Source organism: Arachis ipaensis, chromosome B02, assembly GCF_000816755.2.
Source record: "Arachis ipaensis cultivar K30076 chromosome B02, Araip1.1, whole genome shotgun sequence".
NCBI classification, from domain to species: domain Eukaryota; kingdom Viridiplantae; phylum Streptophyta; class Magnoliopsida; order Fabales; family Fabaceae; genus Arachis; species Arachis ipaensis.
Window position 1 is genome coordinate 18,983,640 of NC_029786.2, and position 5,872 is coordinate 18,989,511.

The 5,872-nt window shown below is 39.7% G+C and overlaps 1 protein-coding gene across 1 annotated transcript in view; it reads left to right on the plus strand.

The window, feature by feature from the left end:
- LOC107626932 (protein FAR1-RELATED SEQUENCE 6-like) overlaps window positions 1-5,872 on the plus strand; it is a 24,794-nt gene that overhangs the window by 505 nt on the left and 18,417 nt on the right. The window lies entirely within an intron of this gene.

A 5,872-nucleotide genomic window follows, 5' to 3' on the forward strand; every position in this document is an offset into this window, starting at 1 on the left:
ATTGTACTATTATTCAATTAAATTAAATTTATATTATTGTAATAATATTTTTTATTTTTTAGTTGCTATAGTTTTAGGTCCAATTTAGGTAAACAGTTTAACTAAACTTCCTTTGAAAAAATAGATTAAATAATAAATGACTATATTAAAAGTAACTTATAAATAAATTATTTTGTATTTAGATTTTTAGTTTTAAAAGTGCTTATTTTATAGAAATGTGATAAAAAATAGTAGTATTATGAGAGAAGTTATTTTTTTTTAACTTCTCTATAAATTCTTAAATAGCTTCTTAAAAAGCTTTAGTTTTGAAAATTACACCAAACATTAATACTAGTATACTACTACTTTTCATAAGTTAAAAACTCAAAAAAAAAATATTTTTGAAGCTTCTCAAACAGACCCTTAATCTTTATTTTTTTGGTGACTGAACATAATACAAAGAAAAAGAACCTAAGAAAAAGAGTAGCACTCCTCTCTGATAATAATGTCTAAATTATTAGGGGGCAGAAACCACTCTAAGTACACCTATTAGTTTAAAGCAGCAGTTTTAGCCATTAAATCAGCCGCTCTGTTTGCTGTGCGCTGGATGAGCACTAAAGTAGCTGTCCAATTGCGCTGGAGTATCTCTTTAATTTTGTCAAGCATATCAGAGTCATTCCTAATCATACTGGTTGTGTCTCGTGAAACAAGAAGAAACGCATCAAGATTATCAGTTTCACATATGACCTCTTTGCACTCACAATCCCAAGCCATAACAAGCCCTCTCCAAATAGCATGAAGCTCAGAACAGAGAACACTAGAAAGAGGTATACTGGCAGAACAACCTTTTATCCAAATTCCCATGCTGTCTCTAATAATACATCCAAAGCCAGCTAATTGCTCATTTTCAAAAACGCTTGCATCGTCACTTTACAGACATTCATTGGAGGTGGTTCCCAGTTATATTGCAAAGAGGAAGGAATAATATGTTTTTGGGTGGTAACAACATTAGAGAAATCTCGAGCAACATGTTTAACTAAGTGAACAATTTTCTCCTTACTCCATGGATCATCTTGATGGAAGATGTCATTGTTCCTATCCCTCCAAATCCACCAAAAGGCCGCTGCAAAGAGAAACTCATTTTTGTTGAGGTTAGAACGAATCCAAGACACAAAATTCAAACTAGAGTCCTCAACGGTCATTCCCAAGTTTAAGCTAATCCAAATCTGACGAGCTTTTTGGCAAGTCCTAAAGCAATATTCTAGAGCAAGATAATATCTCTGACAAAAATAAGAAGTAGCAAGATCTCTTTGAAACCGATAACTAGCTATGAAAACTCCGTTGTTGAGGCAAAGTTAGAGCAGACACTTTATCTTCTCCGGTATTCTCAAGCACCAAAGCCAAAGCCAATTTTCATTATCATTCCATCCAATTTTCTTCTTCAATAGCCATTCATACCCACATTTAGTCGAGTATGTGAGAGTATTTGAGTTTGTCAAAAACCAACCTATTTTATCTCCTGCCTGCTTGATAGGATCAAAGAGTATCAAATCAAGTTTAACTTCTTCCAGAATCATTGTGCAAAGAATATCCCACCGCCAATGTCCATGGTACTAGACATCTTCTAGTTTCAAGTGAGAATAAAAAATGTGCACAAAAAGAACCAAAGGAGCTAGCGTTCCACATGGTCGCCAAGCATGATACCAAAAGGATTGAGACATCTTGCCTGTACACCAATCAAAACTATCACAAAACTTTTCTATTGTCTTATAAATCGCTCGCCAAGTGCTTGAAACATTATTAGAAAAATTGGGTGAAAAGCAAGAACTCCCAAGAAAATATTTTGCCAACATAATTTTTACCCAAAGCTTATCTTTATTATGCAGTAATTGCCAAACAAGCTTTCCTAATAAAGCAAAATTTACATATTGGGTATCTGATAAACCCATATTTTATGATATATTTTGTGCTTAATTTGAGTGATTTATCCAATCCTTCACCCACTTATTCATATTAATTGCATGGTTTTACCTCTCCTTCCTTATTATGTGATGTATATGAAAAACATGTTTCCTATGCTTTAAAACTAATTATTTTAATTACCTTTAATTCCATTCGATGCCGTGACTAGTGTGTTGAGTAGTTTCAGATCTTCTAAGGCAGGAATGACTTAAAGGATGGAAAGGAAACATACAAAAATGGAAGGAAAGCACAAAATAGAGTTTCTAAAGAAACTGGCATCCACGCGATCGCATGGACGACGCGGACGCATGCCAAGCGCGAATCAACAGCGACGCGGCCGCATGACTGATGCGACCGCGCGCCTTAAACAAAACACATATGACGCGGCCGCATGATTGACGCGACCGCGTGACAAGAAAAGCTCCAAATGACGCGACCGCGTGACCCACGCGGACGCGTGACAGAGGCCACGCACCAGAAATTGCAGAAAACGCTCCCAGCGAATTCTGAGGCCCTTTTGGCCCAAATCCAAGTCCAGAAGGCATAGACCAGAGGTTATGAAGTGAGGGAATGCATCCATTCAGAGAGAGCTCGCCAATTTAGTTACTTTCCATGATTTAGATTTAGTTTTGAGAGAGGTTCTCTCCTCTCTCTCTTAGGATTTAGGACTTCTCTTAGTTTTAGGAGTGACTCTCAATCCTAGGTTTAATGTTCCTTTACTTTAAGCTTCCCTTTCACTTTTATTCATTCCATTACTTTAGTTGATTATTTACTTTTGCAAGTTAATTTATGAATTCTTCTATGTTCCAGATTATTTGAATTAATGTTATTTGAGGTATTTCAGTTTAATATTGCTCTCTATTATTTGTGTTACTGTTATTCCCAATTTGAAGATATTTTTATTCCAGTAGATTTATTTATTTTTCCCTTTTGGTCTTGGTTAAGAAATCAGTAACTCAGGAGTTATCGTAGCTCAACATAATTGATAACTGTTATCTTTGCTAGTTGAATTGACTTTTAATAATCCCAATCTTTTCTTAGGAAATAAATAGGATTCGAAGGTCAGACTAATTAGTCTCTTGACTTTCCTTTGCTTTAGCAAAGGTTAACTAAGTGGAGTTAAGATTCAATCTTCTTTATTATTGAGAAGGATAACTAATTTGGACTTTCAATTTCTCATACCTTACCAAAAGTTTGCTTTACAGTATTTATTTATTTTAATTGCCATTTAAATTACTTATTCCTCACTCTCAACCCCGATTTACAATCTCCATAGCCAATAATAAGAACATACTTCCCTGCAGTTCCTTGAGAAGACGACCCGAGATTTGAATACTTCGGTTAACAATTTTAAAGGGGTTTGTTACTTGTGACAACCAAAACGTTTGTACGAAGGGATTTCTGTCGGTTTAGAGACTATATCTACAACGCGACTGTTTTTATGAAATTCTTTACTGGCAAAAAGCCCGACGTCAAAATGGCGCTGTTGCCAGGGAACTGCTAATGTGTGCCTTATTATTGGTTATTGTAAATATTTTTCTTTTACTTAATTCTGCTTTTCATTTTTAATTTTATTTGCTACTATGAACTCTCACCCCTCTCGCTTTGAGTTTGGTTCTAACTTTGTTGAAGGAAATAGAAGCCACAGTAGGAATGTGCATCAAGGTCAGTCCAATCAAGGATGGATGGAGCCAAGAGGATCTAATCAACCCTTTAGGCAACAACACCCTCCAAGATATCATGGACAACGACCATTATACAATGCACACCCAGCTGATAAATATGGTGGACAACTTTGTAACTACCAACAAGCCCCACCCCGTGCCTATAGACCACCCTCTCAACATAACCTCGAACCACCACACTCACAAGCTTCTCTTCACCATTCGCCACCGCATGATCCCTATTTACCCCAGTTCCAATCCAATCACTCCCAAGCACCACCACTTTCCTATGTATCATGTCCAAATCCATCACCCCGAGAATCAGAGGTTCGCCTCAAGGAAACAGTAAATAAACTTCAAACAACCATTCGACAACTAGAGCAAGTAGTAATTCAATTAGCTTCTAGACGTTCGAACATTCAAGGACCAACCACAGCCCCATGTGGACAATCTAATGAAGAGCGTAGCATGAAGGAGATACTAGAAACTCCAGTGGACAAGACAGAGCATGAATTCGTACTAGAACAAGTGGAAGAAGCTGTCATTGTACAAGAAGAAGAGTTGGTTGAAGATCTAGGAGATGCTGAACCTCCATGGGAGTCCAAAGCTGAGGAGAACTCCGTCAAGGACGTTACAGTTGATGCTAAGGAGAATAGTGCACAATTCCCAAGGCAAGTCGTTTATGAAGAACTAGACGGAATAACCCAGGACACAAATTCCCTTGATGATGATAGTCATAAGTCAAGCTCTCTTAGTAATGAACTTGCATCCGCAAGTGAATTCTCTGAGATCGAAGAATCTTTCCCAAATGAATACAAAGATGATGCAGAGGTAGATTTCTCTCAACCTCCAGTCTATGACTCAAGTGATGAGGAAGACATAGAAGACTTTGACCAGGACACAGATACATTTGAAGAATCTTGCAAGGAAGTGGAGGAATTCACAGAAGAGTACAAGGGAGTAGAACTTACAGAACCACCGGAAACACCTACCCCAAGGCCATTACCACCCAATACAAGCTTCAAGTGGGTACAATCCTTAGCCTTTAACTTTACTTTTTCACTTGAATACGGTTTGCTTGAAACAGATGGCCAGCTTAGAGCTCTCTGCGGCTTTAAAAGTAAGAGGGGAATGGCTCGTACTCAGAGCTGGTGCATAAGGTTCAATAAGGTTCCACGCTTCGAATCGAAGTGCACGGATTGGTCTCATGCTCAATCGAACGGATCACGGAGAACGTTTGGTCACCATGGTGAGAATCTACTTTTTAAACCGCCCGGATGGAAAAATGTAGATCAAGACGGAGGCGGATTTAAAAACAAGGCTTGGGATCATGGATTCTATTCTGACATTCGTCACCCCGGGAGCCTGAGACTCTGTTTGAAGCTGCTCAGGAGCTTTCAATGCCTAGTTTGGGACCCCAGAGGCTATTAGCATTCCAAGCATTGGTGGAGATTTTTGGATGAATTTAAACACAAGCCGCCATAACAGGAAGCTCATCTAATGTCCAACTTAAGGACTTTAACTAAAAGTGCTAGGTGGGAGACAACCCACCATGGTATGATCATTCCTTTTGCTCCTTTAATTTTATTTAGTTTTGTTTGTTTTTGAGTTTTATTTTATTTTGCTAAACCTGGAATCATGTATAGCATTCACATTAAGCATTGCATTCTGCATTGTGCATAAAAAAAAAAGGGTGCGCGACGCGACCGCATCACTCATGCGATCGCGTCATATTGCAAAAAACACTACCCACGTGACCGCGTCATCCATGCGGTCGCGCGATATGGAAATCGGCGTAAGGATCCAATGTCCAGAAAGTTGGGCTGGAATCGTGCGGCCATTGTGCGTTTTGCACAAGATGCCCACGCGATCGCGTGCCCCATGCGATCGCGTCACTTGCACACAACCAATCCCACGCGACCGCGTGAGTGACGCAATCGCGTCGCATGGATTGCACAACACCCCAAAAGGAGATAGAGAGTTGCGCTGAAACGACGCTGGATTCGTGCGTTTAGCACAATTTCCAGCGACGCGATCGCATGCCCCAGGCGATCGCATCATTCCCTCTTTTTACCCCTTCCATGCGATCGCGCGACCCACGCGATTGCGTCAGCCCCGTTTCACCCCAGCCACGCGACCGCGTGCCCCACGCAATCGCGTGGATTCAAATATACTAACCCCCAGCCACGCGAACCCTATCCATCGCCCCCCCAAACCCTTCTCCTCCCACTCTTCTCTCCAACATCTGAACCACCCCCCAGCCCCAC